The sequence below is a fragment of the Protopterus annectens genome, chromosome 6.part0, assembly GCF_019279795.1.
Source record: "Protopterus annectens isolate FY-2018-M chromosome 6.part0, PAN1.0, whole genome shotgun sequence".
NCBI classification, from domain to species: domain Eukaryota; kingdom Metazoa; phylum Chordata; order Ceratodontiformes; family Protopteridae; genus Protopterus; species Protopterus annectens.
Window position 1 is genome coordinate 354,566,263 of NC_056737.1, and position 27,745 is coordinate 354,594,007.

Below are 27,745 nucleotides of genomic sequence, written 5' to 3' on the forward strand. Positions count from 1 at the left end.
AAAACCATGCAAATGAGGGTAATATGCGATCCAGGAAGCTGGCAGCTGTCCATGTAGGACAAGTGCAGTGTGCAGAAATGTACTCGGTTCGTAACCGTGTACTCGGTTAGTAACCGAGTACATTTCTGCAATCTACAAAACGGAGCTATAACAGCTCCAAATAAAGGCTGCATATCATTGAGGAAGCATGCCAATAGCCAAGTAGAAGGCCATTGGCATTGCAAACTGTTAAAAAAAAAAAAAAAAAAAAAAAAAACTTTATTTTTTTTTCGCCGATCACGCCTGTTTAAGCATAGGGCAGCAAAGCGCAAGTGGGATTGTGGGGGATAATAAAATAAACTTAAAATAGGCATTCTAACTAAAATCAGTACTAGCATATAGGTGACATCATGGGGGGTTGTCAGGAATACTGTAAGTGGATTGGAGACCTGTGGCTCGGGATTGCTCCTAGCTTAGCACAGCTAAGCTAGGGGTGTGTCTAAACCTGCCTAGCACTCTTTACAAAGTGTAAGCGGGTGTGTCTGCTGTGCACTGGGTTTTACAGGAAGAAAAAGGAAGTTAAACCAGGAAAAAGCAGCTTTGTGCACATTTGAGCACTCTGTGTGGCGCACACATGGGCTTAAACAGGGAGGCAATGGGAAGGGAAAACAGCAGTAGGAAGGTAACCAAGGAGAACTAGCTTAGCTGACAGGTGAAATGTATCGGAATCAGCCAATTACACAGGCAGCAGACCAGCCCATCCCAGCCCACCACTATAAACTATGCAAACACCTTTCCCCCTTGTTTTTCACAAAAACTCTGCACCACCGGTGTATACAGATGGGGAAATTTTACAAAACGAAAACAAGAGAAAAAATGTTAGAGGCTGCTTTTGCTATCATAAACCAGCATGTGCAAGAGGCTGAGGGTGGTGAGGATGTGAATGCTGCTGAGCAACCCACAATGAGGAGACAGAGATGAGTGTACAGACCCAGGGTAACCTATCAAGAGCTACATGAGCTGGTGATTGTGGAGTGCTATAAGGTGAACAGGAACCTCCTACAGCAAATTGTTGAGCTGTGCCTGCCACGCCTGACACACAGAACTAACAGAGGGGAACCCATCCCAGTGGATACCAAGGTATGTGTAGGCCTAAGAATACTATCTACAGGTAACTTCCAAAGGCCAGCTGGGGATATGATGGTGATTTCACAGGCATCAGCATCCAGGGTACTCCACCAGTTCCTGGATGCCATGTCGGTGAGCACATATATTTCCCCATCACCCGTGAGGCATTGGCCAGCGATATGTGTCTCTTCCACCAAATAGCAGAATACCCAGAGGTAATGGGTGCAATAGACTGCACGCATGTATGTGTTAAAGCACCATCAGGTGAGCATGGTATGGTCTACATCAACTGCCAGGTCGTGTGCGATGCCCAGGGCATAATACTGAATGTGTGTGCTGGCTGCCCTGGAAGCTACTGCGACTCCCACATCTGGCATCTGACGCAGCTGTACCAGACATTTGCCAATGGGGACATCCCACATGGTCAACTAGTGGGAGATGCTGGATACGCACTGGAGCCATGGCTGATGACACTCATCAGAAATGCATACACACCTGAACAAGAACTCCATAATGAGGCACATGCACAAACACGAATCATAATAGAGCGCATGTTTGGGATGCTGAAGTCACAGTTCCGGTGCCTGGACACATCCGGTGGAGCCTTGCAGTACTCACCAACTACATGTACCCAAATTGTCCTTGTATGTGTCATGCTACACAATGTGATCCTGCGGAAACAGCTGCAGCAGGAACAGCATGGGGCAGGGCCACACAGCCCCCCCACCAGTGCCAAGGCCTGCACAGGTGCAGAGTGACTCGGGAGGAGGAACAACCTGTGCCTGCCCTATTAGGCAGAATGAGGTGTGTCCAGTATGCCCTGGCCTTGGCAAAGAGGCAATGCATAGCTCATGCACCAACACAGTAGGGACCCAGGGAATTAAACCTCTCTCCAACTCGCACATACAGTAAAAGAGATGCCAAACATGACATTACCTGTGCTCAACCATGTATAGGAAGTGTACTATGTGCATCCAACATAGGCAGCCCTGCAGCACCACCCTCGATACTGGGACACCCACAAGGTAAGTGACTCACACATGCCAGTTGGGGGGGGGGCATACCCAGCAACAGTCACAGCCAGCAGGATAGGTGTAGACAAACACAAACAAATGCTGTACTATGGCCTATGAATGGGCCCCATGGGTAACCCCTACCCCAGGCCTACACAGACAGACTACAGCAGGCCAGATAGTTGGATGTAAGTTGTGAAGCCTATAAAGACAGAAACTAATATGTAGGTAGTGAAAGCTAAGATCTGTAGTACACTGGTATGCCTCTAGCCAGCACGATAGGTAAGACTACAGACTGAAATTGTGTACCTGACATACCAGCACAGTCCTAGCAAATGTGTGAAAGTGTAAGGTGTGCCCCACCATCCTATGAACATTTATAGTAACAGTCAGGTGTGCCCCCCCACCCCTGTGTAGAAATGTTGAAACAGTCAGGTGCCCCCCCCCCCGCTATGCAGAAATGTAGCAACAGTCAATGCCAAATGACCAACGGATACCTACAGACACATCATGCTACCTATCAGTGTACAACACAAAGGTCAGCACCGCAGTACAAATAACCTGGACTTGATCCACACATGCAATATAGATGGCCATACTGGACATGCTCATACACTTAGAGAAATGAAGGCAATGTCAGTCAAACACATACTGAAAGACCATACTGGGCATGCTCACACACTTAAACATATGAAGGCCATGTCAGCAAACACCAGTGGACCAGATATATCTGGCAGTTGCAGTTCTTAGTGAAGACACATGTCAGTATGCACCACTCCTGCCTTGCACACACAGTGGATAGGAATACAAACATATATGTAAGGACAACACACTATAATAAGCCAAAGGTAGACGGACATAGATGTGTTGGCGAGGGTGACCGTGACAAGGAGCCATCTGGGCCTGTCCCACCCAGCACACAGCCAATGGGCCCCAAACACATGATGTGCAGGTGTTACTCACTGCAGATACTAGCCACCAGTATCTGTCAGCATGATGGTGTGTTGCACGTGCCAGCTGTGCAACATGACTGTACAAGGAAGTAGTCACCTAATAGCTGTATACAAGTACTTGTGGCATATGACCCCATGTGTGCCAGCATGTGGCATGTCAACCCCTACATGAATGGGTCCATGCACACACTTTCCTCCCCATAGCTGTATCATGGCAAGCCTGCTGAGGTCATCCAATGTGAAATACACCTTTGGGAGAGCTGTAGCTCAGTAATCCCCATGGGACGTCCCATAACTGCGTACTGCTGTACTGATAAACTAGTTAGGTAATAGTTCTAACCCCAGACATGGCAACTGTGAGAGTGTGTGTTTGTGTGCATGTCTCTCAGTCTCTGACTGTGTAGGGAGAAATGCTTTTTAGGCTACTCAAACTCCGTACAGTTCATACACACAACTTTGGCAAGGCTCCTGATGTCACTCACCTAGAAATATACCTCTGGGGAAACCATAGCCCAATAATCTCCTTAGTACATCCTATACCAGTGTACTGCTGTAGTGTGATAAAGTAGTTAGATAGGTGTTCTAACCACAGACCTGGCAACTGTGTGCTCGTGTGTGTGTGTGTCTGACTGAGTAGAGTGCAATGCTTTTTAGGCCACTCACACTCCGTACAATACATATACTCAACTTTGGCAAGGCTGCTGATGTCACTCACCTAGAAATATACCTTTGGGGAAATCATATCCCAGTGATCTCTGTAGCATGTCCTATAACTGTGCACTGCTATAGTGGGATAACGTAGTTAGGTAGGTGCTCTAACCTCAGACCTGGCAGCTGGCTGCATGTGTGTGTGATAGCACTACATAGTTGGGGGTTTGATACGCTGTGCTGGTAGGTGTGTGACACAAACATGCTTCACTTTTACCCTCCCACCCCTCTCTGACATGTATCTGCCTCTGTCTGCCTTCCCCACTCCCTCTCTGGTGGATGTAGAGACCCACACCTGCCTTGCTTAGGCAGCAGCATGTGTATTTTAAGTGATGCTCATGATCAGCTGATAGCCTCTGCATGCATTACAGCCCTCCCTTAGCTGATTGCATGTGGAACAGCTGTGGTAACATTACCATAGCCAGTTGTATGGAAACACACTCCAATACCTAGGAACATCATGGTGGTGTTGGGCCTTTGCAGTCACTGTGAGCAGGAACTAGATTTGATGTTTGGCAAACACCATCCCACATGGATTGGGGATTTACCTCTAACAACACACACTGTGGAAAGAGAGCAACCAACAGGAGGGGGATATTCCTGACCTGACTACAGACTGTACGTGCTGGTATATTGCATTTGGAGTAATGTTTGTTTAACAGTGTTTGTCTGGATATGCCTGTCTTACATGTTGCTACCGCCCATGTCAGTTCCATGTATATGAGGAATCCCCATCTGCAGGGTCATCCACAGACTGGGCAGTATTGTGCCTATGGTTTCATGTGTTAGCAACAGTGCATCAATCTGTGGAATGCAGAAGGTAGTGTGAGGATTGCAGTCTGTAGATGGTGAAGGCTGTGACAGTTACTGACTTCATAGCCCTCATAGGACATATGTTGCAACAAACCCTGTTACAATGGAAATTATATGAGGTTATCACATCAACATGTCTATACTGTCCCTGTGTATGTGCTGTCAGCCACACCTCTGTCAATCTTTGTACATATGGCATGCATGAAGTGGTGCATATGTGCTGTACACCATAAATACTGCCATCATATCTGAAAACAAGCCAGTGATGTATCAGATTGCTACACATGTCATGTACAGTAGTGGTTATATTTCATGACATAAGCTGGACATTCTGTGGATGATTGTACAGTACTGAGGTCTGTGTAGTGATGGTGAATGTCGGCAGTGTGTGTATTGTTAATATGTACTTCAGCCTGTGTACAAACTGTGGTAGGTGTCATTGTTCTAGCTCCCCTTCTCTCAGATGTTACATGCTGCCCCACTGTATGGTACAGTTTTGCCGTACATGTTTGTAGGGCCATACACACACATGTCCCATACCACAGACAACTATCATAACAAACTGTGTAACAGTCCAGTATATGTAGGGTCATTCTGTGAGTGGCACATATGAGGATGGTGTAGAACAGATAGTCCATATACTGTAATATTATGCTAGCTTACCATATGTGGCTCTGGCTGTGTTCACATTGGTTGTGGTTATGCACTGTCACACAAGTGTATCTAACCCTGTGCTGTGACATGGCTGTCAAGCCTGCTATGTATGCAGGTACATGTGCATTACCCCATACGAGATGTAGGCCAGTGTTGAGCCAGTCTGCCTGTAGTCTGCACAGTGCATTGTTACATGCCTAGCAGCTTAGTGTACTTAACCAGTGGGATGTTATGTACAGATACTTGCCAGATGAACTGCTGCTGGGACTCCCTTAAACATCATGTATGTCAGACAGAGCAGTGGGATGCTGTACAGATGTATATCAATATCTAGTGGGTGGTATGCACCCCTGTACCAGCAGTCATTATGTGTCAGGCCAGACAGAAGTGTTTGAATCCAACACATATGGTGCCAAATGTATACCAGTCATTATGTGTTATACCCATCTACATGGCTGTCTACATCCATATTGTCAGGCCTGGTACACATGTGGTGCACTAAGGGATCATGTGTTTACCTCTGGACTGTACAGAGTATGTCCAAAGTTCCACATATAGTGGCCAATATCTCTGCTGCACTCCACAGGGGCATTACATGCTAGCAGCGGTACCTTACAATGATTTCCTTAGGATGCCTGTCAGTAGTCAATGGCACACATGATATAAGCAGATGTCAGCATCCACACACACACACCATGTCTGTGAAGACAATCCCAATGACAGTAGTACCAGTAAAGTAATAGACCTGCTATACATACCTGTCATCCCCTTGTACTACGACTTTGGGACTGTAGGGGATGGTGTACAGCTACACTCCATGTCCAGGATATATGGTGGAAATATATGTACATATACTTATCCAGATAGCCATATATATATATATATATATATATATATATATATATATATATATATATATATATATATAAAATTACACGTGCCAAACACATGTGCCCTGCAATACAATACCAAGTACAGTCTGCCTCCCATAGGAAATGTGATACGTGGAAGCCATCAACATCCCCAGGATACAGATACACAGACACATATATGCAGATACAGATATACATATATATATATATATATATATATATATATATATATATATATATATATGCCAATAAATACATATATACATAGATACGCATACATCCATAGATATATATGTATATATCCACATGTCCACATATATACAGCACTATATGCATATATGTCAGCATATATGTGGCTCACCTTTCAAAGGGAGAAATCCATGTGCCTGAAAGCTGGAAGGCCAAAAGTATGTTCTCAGCATTGCACAATATTGCAATACATACATCAAATTTGCAATGAGCGAATGTCACTATGCTTTCACTCATTGCAGATTAGGCAGTTTGGTTGCGTATGCCACTATAGTGGGGATGGGGAATAATTGCCTATCCACACTGTAGTGCAAACTAGGAGTTAGTATATCACAGTAGGGGAGTTGTGGGGGGCCCAGCCCCCCAGAGCGAGGGTGCAGGGAGGCAAGCCCCCTGGCATTAAGATATGTATTCCAATTTGCAGTTTGAGAGTCGGCAAATGTGCCTTTAGAACTGCAGTGTTTTTAACTGTGTTGCAGTAAGAAATGACGGGTTAGTCCTTTCGGTTTCAGAAAGGGCCGTTTGAAGGAATGATTGTCTCCCTGCCAAAGGTGAACACATATATATCAATATAGGTATATATGGACATACATCTGTAGATTGAACTGGGAACATAACCACAACATATATGTCCACATGCACCATTGATGGGTTTGAGAGACCCAAAAAAATACATCTGGGACAGATAGGTATCCCCCCCAGCCAAACACGTCTCACCTGCAATACAATACCAACCTTAGCAGACCCCATAAGCAGGACCCTAAATGACAAGGGCAGTACATGTAAACAATACTCCATCCCACCTGTAGTATGTCAGGCTGGCATTTCTGACATATCATGCAGTACAGTCAAGTGATGTGCCATGCTTGGGGAACCCCCTGGGCAGGTGCAATAAATAGCTGGGATCCCTCATATGATCCAGCAGCCCTACACCTGACAATGGATTCACCAATGTTGGCAGGGACAACCACAAATCCAACTTGTCAGCTGGGAACTACAACACAGTAGCCTGATGACTCTGATCTGCAGGGACATGGAACATATCAACAATGAACCCATGGCCAATGTCACTGGTAATCTCAACATATGGGACCCCACCAATGTTGGACTTGACAAAGGCAGAGAATACAACCTGAACCTGTTATGCCTCCTTTACACAATCATGACAGGTGTAGATGAGGGTTAGGACGTGCACAATGCCTATGTAGATCATAGCAGGCTTTTGTACACCATCCCACATGTAGGAATGTGTGTAGTTGTTAAGGGATCTACCTCCATTTACAGAATATGTTTCCACCAGGACTGCTTGGCATATGCTATCATTCCACAGGTGCCATCCCGTGGACATACTAGTTCTTCGCAGGTCATAGATGTGTCAATGCCCTCCTCCAGACTGTTGAGGTATGCAGCACTACTGGGTTTGCTACAACTCCCTGGGTGTGGCTGTTGTGGACACAACTGCCATTATTGCAGTTACTGTTGTGTCTATCCCCCCCATATAGCTGTTTGTAATACTGTACAGTGTATGTAATCAGGTTCTAAGTTGTTGTTTACACCATTCACAGTAGTTTAGCACCTCACACCCTCCTAAGGGTAGGGCTATGCCACCGGCATTGGCACACACATGTGACTTAGGTGAGGATCGCAGTAGAGTGGGGAGAGGGTCATACACCCTGCTGTGAGCATGTGCAGTGTCATCCACATTGCAGACTGCATATATAGCACTGTGTGGTTGTGCCTATCCTGTCTTGGTGGGATTACATGTGCAACAGATGTGCTACCTGCATGGGACATACCTCCATGTGTATAGTCTTGCACCTGTACTGCATCCAAACCAAAGGCACTGTGTGTTGTACCCAGCCATGACATGTGTACCACCCGCTACACTTACTGGTGTCCACTGTAGAAGGCCTGCTGACACCACTACACCCATCAGCCATGTGGCACATGGACAAACACAACACAATCAGAATAGATACTGGTGACAACAATACAACATTGTTAATTACAGCTATGATGTATCATGGTTGCACAGCTACACCTTCCAAGATATTAGCATTTCACTTTACTGCTGACAACATGCTACACATCATTCCATTGCTACACTGTTGTACAGTCACCATGTGCATCAGCACCATGTTAGCCTGTCCCTGCAGTGATGTTACAGACGTCAGGGAGTGGCACAGGTATCATCATATGAACAGGGTGTGTTGTTGGTTTGCCAGAGGCCGAGGCTGAGCCATACAATTGACAACATGTGTGTGTGTGTGTGTGTGTGTGTGTGTGTGTGTGTGTGTGTGTGTGTGTGTGTGTGTGTGAGGGGGCTGAGTACTGTTATGAGCCACTGGTGATGTCGTGTGTGCAGGTATGAGGTTACCCTAAGTTTGTTGTTTGTGTGTGTGTCTGCATGCACAATGTTCCTCCATGTGGCTGCCCTATACAGAGAATTGTGAGTCAGCTGCAGACTGTACCTGGCAAGGTTTACAGTTCACCATCTCCAGCCATGGACACAGGACCTGTGCCTGGCAGGGGTGCTACAGGCAGTATCAGGTACATAGCCAGACTGAGTACTGTCCCCCGAGATTGACAGACGTCTACTGGATCCAGGTCCCTCCTGGAACTGGCCAGGGCCATGTGCACGTGGTCTGCTATGACAGTCTGTGGACAGACCCCCTCCAAAGTGCTGGGGCTGGTACTGCCACTACGGGAGCGGCTGTGACTGGTTAGACGTCCATGGTGACCTCCAGCTGCTGGTGTAGCTGGCATACTTCCACATGGCCATCGCAACTATCCTGCCCTGTCCTGATGCATGGACATGACATTGTGGATGAAATCCAATGTCTCACCCTACCATCTGTCCATGACCTCAGTGTAATTATGGATGGCACCTGCTAGTTCACGGATGCTGTCAGTTACAGAGGTGTGATGAGCCCTCTGCGCCCTTAGACCCTGCCTGGTGCACTGTTCCATTCATGCCTGTGCCTCCATGACAGTCTGGAACATGCGTATGGTTGAAATAGATGTGGCACATTTGCCAAGGGCATGATGACCAGCAGTGCTCCGATGAGCACCCCTAAACATCTGCCTATGTGATACCCTGCCAGACATCTGGCTATGGCTGCTGTGTCCTGACACACATGACATAGATGCCACACTGTCCCGGCCAGTGCCAACTGTAAGCTGTCCCTCAGTTAAGGCCAATGGTGATGAGGTATGTAGAGGCTGTGTGACTGTATGTGTGGATGGGGTGGATAAATGTGGGTTGTCAATTGGTGGCGCAGGGGCAGCCACTGACAACCCTTCCTGTGCCTCAACACACCTATCCTCATAGTCACTGTCTGTATCAGCAACATCAGATTCCCTGTGAGGGGGGTCCCAGCCCCACCTCACCATCTGTGAGGGGGGAAACAGGGAACAGACTGTAAGATCTGTACTACACTGCTAAACAGTACATACATACACACACACACACATGTGTGTGTGTGCAGACATGGACACACACGCAGACATACACACATGCCCCATACACTCCACCAGACAGCACCTACAGACAGCTCCCGCACCCCCATAACATACACAATAGCAGGCGATGGTGCAGTACAGTATTACACACATGTCAGCATGCAGGACATGTGGTGCTCAACAGCATGCAGTGCAACTGTAGTCAATCTCTGTTAACAACATTATACATGGCGGTGATGTATGGCTTCTATTTGTAGGTGATGGCCCTCCCCGTGGAACTCACTGCACCCATGTCCACAGCATTGCTGTGCATCTGTTCAGCACTCTGGCATGTACTGCGCACCATACCTCATGGGTGTACACACCATTGCAGGATGTATATCTGAGTGATAGTTGTGTTTCCGCTGCTGATCACAGCCTCTGTGTGTTTCTGGATCACATGGGGACACGTGTTTAGTGAATGCTTGATGTGTATTCACATATGTCATCATCAGTGGTGCATGTATGACTGATAGACTACCATTAAACCGGCCACAGACACAATGTACTGTACCTATGGTGAGTGTAGAGACCATTATTGACCATGACTGAGCCCTGGCTGCTGTTGCCTGTGGTACACATAGGTACATAGGTGAGTACTGGTCTATTGGTCCTGGGGCCTACATAAGCCTAGTCACAGGGGTTCCCAGCCATGCACTACCCAATAATGTTATTCCCCTGTGCCCCTGTCAGGCTGTGGCACAGACATACTACCCAGGGTGAATTCCCCATTTCCCATCCAATTACCAAGTGTTTCTGTAAAGAGGGCCAATGAGTAGCATTGCCTGACATGTATGGGTAGTCCGTTTTAGAGTGTGGGGATTCACCATGACAGGGCCCTATCCCTCCAGTATGTTCTGTGTAATGTGTTGATGAGGTTTAGGACCCTGGAGGGTGTGCTAGCAGAGGGAGTGGGATGTCTTTATATGTAGCATGTTCAACTGCTCTGTGTATGACATAGCTGTGTATGTTGGCCAGATGTCAGCTGTGCATGGACAATGTGCACTGGAGTGTTGCCACAGTTGTTTGAGATGGACTGTGTATTGCATGTGTTTGAGGCTGGCAATCCCATTAGTGAGGTGTGTGCTGTACCATTGCACATGTACAGCATGCATCATGGGTAGGTGTATTAGATGTGTACATGGCCTACACCTTAGCTATGACATGCACAGTGAATTGCCAAGCATAACCTTAAACCATACTCACCAGCATCCGGCCACTGCCTTGCTGGCATCCCAGAGGTACCTACATTGAGATGGGATAGAGGTAATGTCAGTGGCCACAGCTGTGGGATTGCTACAGGGTGGCTGCAATATTACAGTACAACAACAGCTGAAGTCTACAGTTCTACAGATTATGCATTACTACTTATCGGTACTACACAGCAACATACCCCACATCTCACATATGCACAGATGTATACACTACAGTAGAATACTGATATGCCCTGGAAACTTACATGCATGCTCCATGTCTGGTGTGTGTGTAGCACCCACCTCCATGACTGTATAAGTCTGTAGATCTTGTGGGCTGGCAGGTGCTACCAGCCTCATGAGCAGCTCCTCCACTCTGGTGAGAGGGGGATGGATGTTATGGCACCCCCTGTTGCAAGGTGTTCACCCCACATGGCAGCGGCACGATGACGTACTTGGAGGAGCAGGTCACTACAATCGTGGTGGACCTGCTCATAAGTACGGCTGTGCATCCCCACCTCTTTCACTCTGCGGACCACATCAGTCCACATGGCTGTTCTCTCCTGCTGGGCTTGGCTTGTCCGTGAGAACAACAGCTGGTAGTTGTGGATGATGCTGGCAATTATAATCTCCTCCTCAGCGGCACTGTAGGTGGGATTCCTCAAGTGTGACATACTCCCTGAAAGACATAATGAGGGAAATATGTCTGAGCAACTCATATGTCAAGTTTACCATAATACAATACACATATCAGTCTCCCGCCCCCATATCAGCTCCAACCTAATGTTCACACTACGCTAGTGGTATGTGTCCGGTATGTGTACCATTGGGTCATATATTGTATTGTACAACACTTTCTGCTATGTGTTTATAGACATGCTCCCAGTGGGGACATTAGAGTTGCTGGGCTATTACAGGGTACTTCACCTGTATGCCATTGTCACTGCCACTGCCACTATGTTTCCACATATGCATGTGGCAGGCCTGCTGTGTGATTGCTACACATCTGCCATTCTGTGATATTGGGGATATCTATGCATGCTGTTGGACATGTTCTGGGATTGTGTGGACTATTACAGCCTACATATGTTCCATGACAGTTACACACCAGTATGTGTAGGGGTTATTGGCCAGCAGGAAAACCACTCCAACCTAATGTGCACATGTTACCAATCCACATCACATCCGTGACCCACCATGGAACCTCATTATCTACTGTTCTATCACTACCTTCATGTGGAACCACCTCAGGGGATGGTGCCCCCCACCATGGAGCACACACAGACATGTGTCTGTCACCCAGTTAGGATGAGGGTGTTGTGCATAGGGAGCTCCACAGAGACATGGGGTACATGCTAAATCACCTGGAGGGATGCAGTACACATGCACAAGGTTCGACATGCATGTCCCTCCTGCCCAGCGCACAGCCCAGGCACCTTTATGTCCATGTAGATGCTGTCGTGACTGTCCATGGGAGGGCACAATCTTCCCTTTGTTCCCATGTGGGGGCTCAATGTCCTCCACATTCCAAATGTAACTACCCGTCCACAGTGTTTAACCACCACATGTGTCATATACCAGCCCTGTATGCTGTCTTGTTTGTCACCCAAACAGACCTACATACCATTATGTGCCTAATACCCTTCACCAACATATATATCCCACCATCTCATACAATTGCAATGTGTTCCCAACATGGGTTACACACCACACTCCACACTCCATCTTGCAGCCATGTACTGGTGTGTAGGTATGTTGTGTATTGATATGTGATGTTCTCTCACACATGTCATGGCAGGAAACATGTATTGACATATATATATATAAATATGTACACACACACACACACATATATATATATATATATATATATATATATATATATATATATATATATATGTAGACATACACACACACATACACACATATATATATTGTATATATATATATATATATATATATATATATATATTTAAATATCTGTCTGTATACATATATATATATATATATATATATATATATATATATATATATATATATATATACATATACATATGTGCATATATGTGTAGATATCATTTTGTGTTGTTTATATACCTATATAAATGTATAACTGTCCGAGGTTCTGCACACATATACAGCTGTGAATATGTATCACACATGTGAAAATACACCCATATTGGTGCATACGAACATTTGGACCACACTCATGTACCCTCTTTACTTCACAGAGGAACTGTTCTGCCTTGCTGCAACACAGACAGGTGTCACATGTGAACACAGACTAACATTGTGTGGGTATAGATGGTGACACACTTTAGATAAGCATATTATACTGCCATGGCAGTTGGGTATGCTATACTACACCTTAACATGACTGTCCTGCAGGTGGTGTGGTCTCTCACCCATGTGTCTATCATGGCAGTATTAATAGCTCCACCAGCCGTTGGCCACCGTAATTTACAGAACACAGATATCATGGGTCACATCTTTGCCATTTACTGCTGGTCTGCACATTTGACAGGTATGCCCCACTGCCCACAGGGACTGACACTACTGTCCAGTGCAGTTGTTGAGCACAACATCATTACATGAACAAGTACTGATGGCACATATACATCCTTTCACAGTATACATCCTGTTAGTCTATGCCATATACTACATGCCAGTAAATGCATATCTGTTTCACATACTTGTTATGTTGTTTCTGCTGTAACACAACCCTGAGCTTTGTGCATTTTCTTGAAGGTTTTTTTCCCCTTCCTCTCTCTCTCTTTCTTTCTGTCTGTCTGTCTCTCTCTCTCTCTCTCTCTGTCTCTCTTTTTCTCTCTCACTCAGTCTCTCCAGTCGAGTGATTCAGCTGGTTTGAATAGATTGCAGCATACTTTTGTTGATATTGCACATGATCAGTTGGTGGCCTCTTCACCAGTCAGTGTCTACCAGTTGCTAATAGCATGCAGTCTGCTGTGTAGTGCTTCAGATAACCACTGTCATGGCAACCCTGTACTATAAATGTGCTGCCTTCTGTGGGCGTTGTCACTTCACCTTTACAGTATGGATTACATACTTCCTGTGTGTGGACATCAATGTTATAGACAGCAGGTAGCAATACCTCTTACAGCAGAACCTGCGGACACAGGCTAAATCTACATTTGGGTAAGGTTCCAGATCTACGGACAGCATGAGTAGTATTGTTGTATGCAATGTATCTTGCTGTTCTTACAGGGTTTCTGTGTACATGATACTTTTTCATGGGATTTTGTCTGTCTGCATAGCTCTCAACTGTGGGCCTATCTGTATGATATCAGGGGGACTGGCTGTTAGGTTTTGTCTGTGGACCACACAGGTACTGTCCCAGATATATCTGTGGCATTTTGTCTGTTGAGTGCTATCAGTACATGGCTACATCCATTTGTATTTCAATGTTGTACTCAACATATATGCCAGTCTTTGTCCTGCTGTGATACAGGAAGGGTTGTTAGGTAATGGCCTATCATTATTTATGGCTAGCATTACTGCTATCATCCCAGTCATGTCATGGGCACCCACACCAACTGTTGAGCCAAGTCCATATATATATGGAGGCAACAGCTGTACATTCCAGAGGTAAGTGTGTGGTACACAGTGTTCCTTGCCCTTCTACAGCCTTTTATGTGGGGGGGGGGGGTTCTATGCCTTTAACCTAGGCTATGGCACCTTTTCAGGGATATAACTGTTAAGAAGGGGATCATTCAGTGTGATAGTGAGATGTTAGGTTAAGCTATGTTATTTACAAGATACTGTGACATTAACACAAGTGCTACTTTTCCCCCTGGGGCTTGACTACAGGATGTAATTGAAGGCTGCTGAACTACATCTGTAATTGTTGATTGTTACGTATCCTGAAGGCAAATCCTGTTTCTACTGTTGTACTAATTGAAGGCCTTGGCCTGGACAGCATAGTATGGTATGTATACACATTGCTTGCAGCTACTGTTTTGTGTGGACCTTGCATTCATGACTGATTACATATTTCAAACCTTATGTGGTGTCAGTACTGGCATACATTATTTTACCTGTGTGTCATGTCATGTCCTTTGAATTGTGGGTGGGTATATGTTTAATGTCATTATTCTCATTTGTGGGAATAGTTGCCACACTACACATTTCACAGGTGCCAGTTGAAGAGCTTGTGCCTGAGGGATATACTTTGCACCCAGTACTTCCACACTACTTCTACATATGTATGGCTACTGATACCTTTTGTGTGTGTATATGTGTATGTACCTATATATATCTCATATGGCTATATATATATATATATATATATATATATATATATATATATATATATATATATATATATATATATATAGATATATATAGATATAGATATATATATATGTATATATATATATATATATATATGTGTGTGTGTGTGTGTGTGTGTGTATCTATAGATATATACAGCTATATTATATATGCATATGAACATATGTATTTATATACAATCAATATTGTATGATTATTTGTGAGTCATACATTAATATATATATATATATATATATATATATATATATATATATATATATATATAGCTATATATATATCTACATATAGCTGTTTATCTGTCTACATTTACAGATATATATCTGTCCATATGTCCATGCGTGTTCGGCTCATATTTAGGCCTGTTCCTCATTCACTTGGCAATTGTCATGGATGATTGCAGCACTGAAGTCAGTAACTAGTGGCAACACTTTTGTGTTTCAGACTTCATCTCCTTCTACATATGTGTTCTAATACATATAACTGTGTAACTAGGAACATTGTAAGTGTATCAGAGCATTAGTTGACATATATCCCTCTTTGTACCCACAGTGTGGCATACTTTGTCCAGACTTCTTGCATTAACAGGTTATGTGGTGTGATAATAATACATTCCCTGTACTGTTGACTGATTGTGTTGCATAATATGTTTGTGAAAACTTCAGGTTATGTATATCTGCCATGGTTTAGTGGTAAATCACTTTGTGGATGGAGTGCAGGGTCCTGGGTTTGAGCCTTGGAAAGTCAGTTAATTTTGTTGCTGGACAGAACATGGGTCATTGGCTACAGAGTGATTAAGGCATTTTAAGCAGTTGTAAGCGGGTTTGCGTGAGTTTGCACAATGGTAAGCACTGTCTACCTCCATTTATGTTTTCTTACAGTCAGCTTCGCATTTCTCAACCTGCGTAGGCAAAGCTTACCCCTGCAAACCCGATTACTGTTGCTTAACAGTGCTTACCGTCACTTACCCCCACGCTAATTCCTTTAAAAGAAAAGAAAAAGGGGTTGATAGGACAATGGTGAAAAATGGAGCACAAAGAGGGAAAGACAGTAGGGAAAATAGCTAGGCATGTGCAGGAAGGGTATAGAAAAGGTCCATAACTGCCCATTTCTTCTACAGCAGCAGCTGTGCATATACACTATATTTGCAAGTACATTTGGACCCTCAGACCCCTGGGAGAGGGGGGTGTGGACAACATATATTCATTTTGATGCCAATTAGACCAGATTACATGTCTCCAGTGGACACATGTGCGAAATTGACAGCTATGTATGGGAAAAGATTTTTTTGTGGGAACAGATTGCCTATTTTTTTCAGGTGAGAGTGGGATGCTGGGGAGGGGTAGTAAGTATATTTGGGGAGGTAGGTTGGGTAGGTTAACAGACAAGACACACAAGATGCATACATGGCCGGTAACTGACACATGGGGGGTAAACACCTTGGACAGGGAGGGGTGTTCGGAAGTCACAAGCCCATGAGCCCCCAACTGGAAACAGTGGGACTGAAGTCCCACCCATGGGCAGTCACCACCGCACCGTCACGGTCCCGAAGGTGGCTGTGCTGGGGGCTGTGTAGAAGGGGCAAACTCACCCTCTAATAGCGCCACTCAGTCCTCAAGCTGGCGTAGCCGCTCTCGATACTGCAGATTGAGCTCCTTATGCACCACAGCCCGGACCTGTTGACAGGTGACAGGTTCCCCTCCGCACCCACTCCAAAGGGGGGGAGCCCAATCCCCTGCAGTGGTTCCACCTGAAGGGGGCACAGGGCTCACAGAGGAGGAGGTCCCAGGCAGGGCCCCAGATGTGCTGGTGCCCGGTGCCATGGCCAGCTGAGGTGGGACAGGTGGGTCCACTGGGACTGGCCTTCCCATACGAGCTGTGTTGTCACAGGTTTTTGACAGATATGGGTTAGTGACAGTCAACAGCATTCAGGATTAGTTATAACTGCATGCATAGGTATTCCCATTAACCCAACACACCAGATTTAACACTGTTGCAGAGCAAGCAGAACACATGCATATATGGAACAACAATGGCCATTACAGGAGTATGCAGGTTTCATTGATGGCAACAGGCCACCAATATGGGTGTATTTTCACATGGAACATGCATAGAAACAAATGTGAATATTTATAAACCATTAGGACATATGTCCCAACAAAAGTGTGGAGTGTACACATAACAGTTGAGGAGTGTCATTGTGTTATTATGCACATATGGTAGGGGTGAGAGAGAGAGAGTTCAATTAACAACTAATATATCATTGTAGTTTTCACAACACTCTTAGTCACTGCAGTGGTCTTTCCCTTACATGTATTATTACACTACACAATGGCCTTATATTGTACACTGGTATGTTTACAAATTATTATATACGTGACCTGTGTCTTACATACAGGCGTGACAGGCTGCAGGTGTTAATGCAACATATGTTGAGAATTGTTGTCATACACTTTGGGTGAGGTGCTAGAATGACAGGTTTGTTTCCATATACATTCTCTGACTATGTACACGTTTGAATATCAGTTATATGTTATTGATAGCTGCCTGCAATTCTTGGAACATCACACTGGATTTTCAGGGGAACAGGGTACCAAGCTAGTGATATGGGCCAGTAATCTGGACATGCTGAACATATTGGAAACATTGTGGGGTATGAATTTGCATACAACTTACATTTTGAACATTCTAGCAAATAATGTACTGATGTTGGGTGTAAGTATGCGTACAGCTTTCTATCTGAACATTGTATCAAAATCTGTACATTTGTGGGGTATGATTATGCATACAACTTAGTAGCACTCTCAGGATTCAAACCCCTGCTGTGTGTGACAAAATATTATAGCTAAAATCACAGTACACTGTGCTATCAGGGAATTGATGTAAAGATTTCAACTGTTTTCTGTCTAAGTCTCCCTAACTTGTACAATATAACTGAACTCTTGGCACTTCCAGCATTGTTATGCAGGACTTCATGCCCATTTTATCTGCATACCACTGTGCTGGTTACACTGCTTGAGCTGCAACATTACTATTTATAGTATGGAACAGATCACCAACATATGACAGAAGAGTAAACAGAAGCACTCCAGGGGTTATACCTTTATTGACAGACTATTACACATTTATTTCTATTGGTACAACACTTTCTACGGCTCTTATATTTATTTGTTATGACAGTACATGCAGACTGATTACTAACCTGCCTCGCAATGCAGCCTTTGCAGCCTAGCATCATGGGCTTGCTGGTTCGCAGTCCACTCATCTGCAGCTGTTAGAGAAATGCAGTGATATTTAGCCATACCTATCCATAGTACACACAAGCTAGGTAATTATTTACTACTTAGTAGAATGAGTACTTAGTCCTGGGGCATTGGGTATCTGCCAAGACTTCTGGATGCACTGTTCCAGTACATCCCTCCTCCACTGCTTCAGGTCAGCATGGTGGTGCCTGACCTGCTCACCAGTCCGGCGGATACCTGTGGCACTGGTGAGGTCACGGCCGAGACTGTCCCAGGCCTCCGTTTTATACTGCGAGCTCTGGTACTGGCCCTGCAGTTGTCTCTGATCATGGTGTTTTACCAGGAGCTATACCATGATTTTTGACTCTTGGATGCCCCAGCACTGTGCTCTAAATCGAGTGCCTTCACCCACACCAGCCAATTCTGCCTGCAGTAGGAAGCTGCAACCAATTATGGGTAGTATTCCCGCCTGTGGGATTTAGATACAGCCATTTTCCTGCACTTCCCCATGATTGGACAGTTTTGGAAAGGCTAAGCTATGGGCAGACTGGCTTACATGAGGTTGGCACTGCTTAAAGAGGTATACCACTAGGCAGTTTGAATTGGCTTCCCTACACATTGCTTACACTTACTAACTTGAGCTGTGCTGTGCTGTGGTTAGTATTGCTTACTAGTTAATTAGCACTATATTTGCCATTTGGCAATGGTTTATTCTTCATTACAGGTTCTATATGTGTCTGCTATCTGTGATTCATGTGTACATACACTGTATGAGGACCTGGGGGCTTCTACACTTTATTACAATAACACTTCAAATCTATGCTTACTGCAGTACTCCAGTTCACATATTTATGTTATGTAGCAGACTATCCAACACCACACTGTACGTAGATTCAGTTCACATGTTTGGTTTGATTTTCCTGTGGTGAGGATTAGTTTGCTGATACCTTATTCACATATATTGCTATGATGGCTTAGTGGTTAACTGTGACTATAGTGTATAGGGTGCTGAGTTTGAGCCATGTAGAGGCAGGTTATTTTGTTGCTGGGCAGAACATGGGCCATTGGAACCAGAGTGATTAAGGCACTTTAAAGCAATTGTAAGCGGGTATGCACGGGATTGCATGACGGTAAGCACTGCTAACCTCCGGTTAAAGTTTCTTACACTCAGTTAGCTTCTACTTTGCATAATCTGTGTGGGCAATGCTTACTCCTGCACAATCGCACTTAGACTTGCTTACTACTACTTATTTGTGCTTAAACCTGCTTACTAGTGCCTTATTCATTATGACACTAACACTTCACATGTGCCTTTCATGCAGTACTCCAGTTCACATTTAAATGTTATTATGTAGGTTATACGGCAACAAGATGTAACTATATGTTCTTATACAGTTTTCACATTGAAAAATATATGTGCTACAGTGGGACTCGAACCGCGAATACCTGTTCATTAGGTGGATGCTCTAACCACTACACTATTGCTGTGCTGTTTCATTTGCATATATATTCCTTCTTATATTCCTTCTTATCCTCTTCAGCCTTTTCAGCTACTTTAACCGTAGCTAAGCGATGGGCAAACACACGCACCTACAGTTAGCTGTACTCGGGGTTTTAAAAAAAATAAATACAAAGGTTTCTTCGTTTTATTTCAATGTACTGTTGGTGTTGAACACATGGGGACTGTTGGTAGAGATATGCGGACACCTATGAGCGGTTTTGCTCATTTATTTACACTTTCTTCTGTTCTACTTTGCAGGGGCATGTTTATTCTGAGAACTTGGCTCTCATCCACGCTCACTGTAGGATTTGGAGCTCAGGCAGCGTGCCTTCATTAATATGCATGGCTAGCTGTCATCCTCCTCTTAAACTGTCTCTTACGTGCAATACTAGTTTAGTCCTGCATGGCAGATTAGTAAACCTAGGGGAATCTCCTTGTGGTCTAAAAATAATGCTATGAGGATAGAGGGACAGTCTTTGCAAGAAAAGATACAGCAGCAATATTAAAAATTAAGAAAATTTGAAAATGCAAAAGGCCTTCAAGAACCTGATGTTAAACAAGTAAAAATGCAAGCTGTAGCTCTGTCTGAAAAAGAAAAGGGTGGCACAGTGGTGTGGCTGTTAGAGTTGTCACCTCACAGCAAGAGATTATCTGGTTCAATTCTCAGCTGGGGTGCCTTCTATGTCTGTCTACATGGAGTCTGCATGTCCTCCCTGCATTTTTGTGGGTTTCCTCTGGGTACTCCCGTTTCCTCCCACATTCCAAGAACATGCAGTAGATGGATTGGACACTGTAATTGCATCTAGGTTTGTGGTGCACCCCAAGGAGAATTGGTCCTTAGCCTAGCAACCTGAGCCTGTAAAACCTGTACCTTCTGCAGAAACAATGAGTTCTAAAAGTTGCTCATTACCCAATGTACCACATGGTGCATAAATGAGAGAGAGAAGAACAAGGAGGGAGAATTTACTCTTAAAAGAGCTAAAAGAAGGAGCTGAAAATGGCAATGGATTGCATATTATACAAAAATGGGCGAATAAAATTGCAGCAGACAATGGAAAATTAGACCCAGAAGTGGATAATGTGCATAGGGTTGGAAGGCTTGGAGCTCACTGTCCAAGAAGCACATACATTATAGTGAAGATGCATATATCTCTGATATTAAGGAGTAGCTACTGAATCAAGCAACATTGAGGAATGTTACAAATAATGAAGGCTGGAGAGCAAAGGTAGTTCAGAATTTATCAGTAGAACTACATATACAACGAACCAGCCTACCAACCTACCAAATGCTAATTGGAATATTCAACAAGTGGGGGCTGCACTCAAGTTAGTTTAGCCTGCAAAATAAAAGTCAGCTGGTAGAGTAAAATGCAGGTCTGTAACACAAAGGAAAAAGCCAGAAACCTCCATAAGAAAAGGGAGAGTTAAACAGTGGGAGATACAGTGGTTACCCATGAAAGGAAAGGTGGTATGAGGCGAATAGTAGTGGCATATGTACTCTAGTACCAACCATTACTAACTATAGTTGCTACTGCAGCAACAGGCAAACAGCTGATAGGAATGCAAACTGAAAGATTCTGCAGTCTGATGAGGACCTCCAAGGTAGCTCAGTGGGAACAGTCCAGTGCTGTTAATGATATGGGAGCTGGGTGAAGAACTGGAGACTGATCCCCTGTAAACTATTCAAACAGGGGACAGAAGCTTTGTGATAGCATGATCAAGAACAGGGGGACTGACTGCATCTATAAGAGTGGAAGAAGAGAAAGTAAAAATGACAAGATAATCTACCACCGCTAGTAAGCGAAATGAAACCTGAGAATATGAGTCTCAGATCCAGATGGGTCACCCCAAACTGTAGATGTGTGAAAGACGATTGACAGAACTAAGACACTAGGTCTTAAAACAGGAGTACAGGAAGGCAAAACATTTTGCTTTTTATTGTACTAAAATATATGATGGGACACTGTCAAATAGTTTTTTGGTGGTCAAATGTATGAGATAAGGCAGTAGAAATATCACATCTTTTAATATACCCTTTAATATTTTTGTTTCACAAGGAAATGGTCTAAAATAATATTAATTTGCTTAGTCAGGGATATGTGGCAAAGTGAAGTATTTCTCCAACATTCGATAATGTTTAAGTGTTATTATTATTTTAATATTATTAAACTGCTCTTGGCATGCAAAATTTTAACTAAGTGCAATTTCAAGGCAAATACTCTATTATGAAAACTGTCAAAAACCGAGGTAATGGTTTATAAAGAAACTTTTATTTAAACTAGAACCTACTCATTATTCTTAGATAAGCCAATTTAGAAGTCTGTTGTTATAAATACAGAACTATTACATATCACTCTATCACCCAGTCATTTGCAGCAAAGGTATGAGATAAGACAGTAATAATAACAGGTCTTTAGTTATAAAAGATGATGTGGGATAAATGCTTTGCTTGTTCTTATTAAAACATAAAACAAAACAGACTAGGTAATAGGTTGTATAACAGCTATATAATAACATGCTGCCTTGAACAGTTAAGGAACGATGAAAATATGTTTTTCTTTGTCGAATTTTAGGGCGATAGTCAAATCTTCAGCAGTCCTTTATCTAAAAGTATATTATATGTGGGTATATACTAAAATGCAATAGTCTTTCTTCTTCTTTTATTATTCTAGCATGAGGCATCATCAAGGTTAATATTATAAGTACATACAGGTAGTGAGAAAAACCCTGGAATTGTGGATCTATGGTATAGAAGGGCATCATTAAAAAGAAACAGAAATGAAATGGAAAGCAGATGAGCCAAGGGAGAGAAGGTGGACAGGGGACAAGAGTACTGAAAGAGATGGGGAGTAGAAGAAATCCTAGCCCAAATGATGAAAATGTGAATGATAGTGTTGTACAACAGGAAGGGGGGAAGCAAGATCCTTCAAATTATAGATGAATTTCATTCTGCAATGCTGATGCAAATCATTATGCATGGGTCTATTAGCTAGTCTGAAATGAGATTAGACATTGCAAGAAGTACTAATAATATTCTGTGACTTTGGAAGAGAAAATGGATTATTATGCCATCAAAATAAATCACTGCAGATAAGGATTAAAAAAAAAAGTTAATCAAATATAGGGCTTCTAGAGTATGTTAGGGTGGAAAAGTAATTGGGAGTAAATGTCTTTCCCTCAGTGCAGTACATAAGAAATTAAGAAGCAAAAGGAACTGAAGCAAAAAGTAAAATGAGTGTTACACAAAAGGACAACAAAGATAGCTACATACGAGAAGGTGGAGATAAAAGTAATATAGGCAATAATATTACCTCTAGTAATTTATCTTCTATGGTATATGGCCAAGTCACCAAGACATAAGAGGATATGAAAAAATGCAGTTACTATGAGGTAAGTATTTTGGAGGGTTAAACGTAGGATGCCCTATGCTGACCGCCTTAAAAAACTCCAGCTATACTCTGTTGCATATCATCTAATCAGAGAAGATCTCTGCTTAACATACCAAGGCCATGTCAAACCCAGAGCTGTTGGACATGCTACACTTAAAGAAATCCCAATCTCTCAGAGCCACACGCTCTGGGGATCTAAACCTTGTCATCACAATAAACAAAACTTGCTGGAGGGATAGGTTCCTGACCCAGAGACTCCCCAGATTCTGGAATAGATTGCCCATACATGTCAAGTAGAGTGCCTCTTTGGCCCTCTTCAAAAGGAACCTTGACGATTGGATGGGAGAAAGGAAATTCACCCTGGGGATCACAACAGTCGCCCTGATAGACAGGGGTCCAGAGAAGTAAATAGTGTGGGAAGAAATAGCCAGGGAATTCTTATGGCTAGGCTTGTATAGGCCCTAGGGCTGATAGCCTAGTGCAAACCTATGAACCTATGGATTAAGGGCTGCTAAGAGGATGCATCTGTGTGGTAATGCTAGACTTTTAAGAGGCATGACACAGCAGGAAATGAATTCCAATTATTGATGGCGTGAACTGTAGATATTTAAGATGGAAAACATGGGAACAGGCACACTTAGGAGAAGTGAAAGTTACTACAAAGGCAGTAATTAGAAAATGCATGGGAGCAGAGGTACTAACAGATGAAAACAAAAGTGCTAACAAAGAAGCAACGGTGTATCTGAAATTTACAACTGCAGAGGTACAAGGAAAAGAGTTTATTCTACAAGAGAACATTAAGGTATAATGGTCAGTCAGTTTCAAAGATTTTCAAAAATGCAAAAAGGGCGATAGAGAAAAGAGAGCAAAGAAGTATGAAGGAATGGCTTATGATAATTAAAGGCAGAACAAAAAAATTGTAAGGACTTGTGGACACCAGAGGGAAAGCAGGGGATATAAAATTTAGGGAAGACATTAAACTGGATAAATTTGTCTGGCAAGATGTCTGGAAAATAATCAAGAAATATGATGGATCACTAAGAAATCTGCAATACAATCTGATGCACATATGGACATAGAGAGTACTAAACCCCCCCAAGACTGAAGGAGTTAAGGTTGTGAGACAATGCAATTTGTTGGAGGTGTAGGAAACAAGAAACAGACAAAATGAACATGAGGTGAGATGAACGGAATTGGCTGAGGGAGATTTGGGAGAAATTATGTGAAAAACTAGTAGAAGATAATTGGTTCTTGTATATATTTGGGGTTAGATGAATGGGAAAATTTGGGAAATCAAGAAAAAAAAGAGCTTTTGGTATTGATAAAATGATGTGAGGAGTTGAAAAAAAACAGAATATACAGGAAATAAAGAGGAACCATGAGAATGGGTAAGGAAGGTGATACAGATTATTCCAAAAGAGCAGTGGATCAACTTCACTCTCAAGAAGAACTTCTTGACATCTATGTCTCAACACATAACATCCTGGTTATGATTGGAGACCCAATCACAATCCTCTATATTACAACAACAATACTAGTAATGGCTGTACCTACATAAGGGAGTGCATAAGGTTAGCAAGGAAGAAGCATGTAAACAAGGAATGGTAGGAAGAAGGATACAAAATATACAGAAGAATTCCAGAAGAGAATGCATTTAGTAACACAATAAATGTCAGGCAAAAGAAGGAAGAATGCATTTGATAAAGTGGGACAAAATAAGATGATTTATCTGTCTGAATTTTGGGGTGAGATGGGGATTGCTTTCTCTGAGTAATGTAAGAAAGCGATGAGTTGAATTAGTTTCTCATTTCCCCCTTTCCATTGTTCTGGACTGCAAAGCACTAATAACAGATATTTATGTTACATTTCTAAACACTGATTTATAAAACTGTACAGTATGAATTGCAAATGTTTTGGAGATTGTTTTTCTTCTTGCAAGTGAATAAAATCTATTTAGAAAAAAGTCACCATTTTCATGTTTCTGTACCCATATTCCTTTCCCACATTTCCTTTCTCTTTGTATGCATATGTTAGTCCTTTACAACTAAATTCACTTGTATATTATACAAATCTGATTTACAGATTTTTTTTTTAGTGACATGTAGTAACAGATACCATTCTCCACATAAACCTTGTATTAGTCATTGTCTTCTTTCACACAGCCTCCAATTATTATACTTAACAACAGACTTTATTCTACATTTGACCCCTTTCCTCAATTCCAAAGCATATAAATTGCCTAGTATAATGTGGCATGCTTTCACAGTTGATATGTGTCACCTTCTTAATGCATAAGAATAATGTGAGACCCTCCAATGCCCATTCCAAATTTTTTTAATTAAATGTAGGTCCTTTTCAAACTAATACTGCATTTGTCAGTATTAACGAACATACAATATGCACAATTCACAATTCTATTACTGTGATGGAAAAATAACAAGATTTACTACTAGGAATCAAACTACTTTCTTGACCACATAAAAGACACATAAACCATAGCCCATTTACGGAACTGTGCCACTTGATTATAACTAAGTTTTCACAGAAAGAATGCTTCAAAGTAGTTACAACTTCTCCAGTAAAATAACTGATATGTTTCATCATAAATACTGTACTAAGTATTGTTTAAAAATTTGCATTCAAAGACTTGTATCTGAGTTGAACTGAAAATTGCCAAATGTGTTTCAAATTCATCCTAATGGTAGGTCCCAGATGAAGGGTGTGATAAAATAGCTATATAGTGTATTTTGTGTGTGTGTGTGTGTGTGTGTGTGTGTGTGTGTGTGTGTGTGTGTGTGTGTGTGTGTGTGTACGTGCATGTGTATGTGTGTGTGTGTGTGTGTGTGTGTGTGTGTGTGTGTGTGTGTGTGTTGCTTGTTTGTCTACACTCTTGACATGCCAGCAACATGTCTTTTGCATTATCAACTACAGTGCATCATAAATGCTAAAAATTCTACCTAATCCTGACGTGCATGTCATCTTCTTAAAAATTAAAGTTCACTCAGAAAATAGCCATATGCATAGCTTCCAGAACATTAGCACTTATAAAATAAACCTTGAACAAAAATCTAAATTTACTTAAAAAGTGAAGAAAATAATAAGAAATTAAAACAAGCCCTCAGATTCACTATTTTTCCATGCAGGACTATCTTAGTCCTGCACAGAAGTGGCCGTTTATGAGCAGGACGGCAGCTCACCATGCATATTAATGAAGGCGCTCTGCCTGAGCTCCTAAACAGACAAGGAGCTGTCAGAATATACACACCCCTGCAATCAAGAACAGCAGTGTAGGAGTAAGAATGACCGACACTGCTCAGAGGTGTTTGCATACCCCCAGCAACATTCCCCCCTAGTGTGCAAGAGCAATAGTTAAAACATTTAAATATAAAGAATTTTTTTTATGAAACAGATCAAATTTAACCGTAGGTACGTGGGTTTGCCCATTGCTTAGCTACAGTTAATGCAGCTTAAATGGCACAAGAGGATAAAAAGCAAGATACATGCAAATGAAGCAGTACAGCAATAGTGTAGTCGGCAGAGCATTCGCTTTACGAGCAGTCATTCCCAGGTCGAGTCCCACTCCAGTACAATCCATTTTCCATGTCAAATCACTTTATCATCAATTTATTTTGTTGCATAACGTATGACATAACACATATTTGTGGACTGGAGTTCTGCATTAAATGCAGATGTGAGGTGTCATTGTCATAATGCTGCAAAGTCACAGATAATCACAAGTGGTCCATACAGTATATGTACACAGGAATCAGGGATACAAATGGAAGGTAAAATGTATAATGAATGATAAACCATGTTTGTGTCTTTCGGCTTTCCCGGTTAGGGGTCGCCACAGCAGAACTCCGGTCCGCTAATGATTGGCAGTTGATTTTTGTGTACCGGCTTGCCAGGCCTGACGCACAACCTTCAACGAAGGTACGCCCATTCATGCATGTCTCCACGCAGAAGACGGTCTAGCTGAAAATCGAACCGGACAGCTTCTTACTGTGAGGCAATACAGATGCCAAATCTACCACCTGCCCAAGAACCATTAAACATTACTGTCTAAATAAGTGTAGTGGTAAGCTGGTGTAAGCACTAGTATGCAAGAGTAAGCATAGTTACGCAGTAGAAAGCATATTAAGCAGTAGTAAGTGGGTTTAAGCCTGTTTGCATGGGGGAAAGCAATGCGCACACAGGTTAAGCAATATTGAAGCTAACACTCTGTAAGCATATTTAACCAGA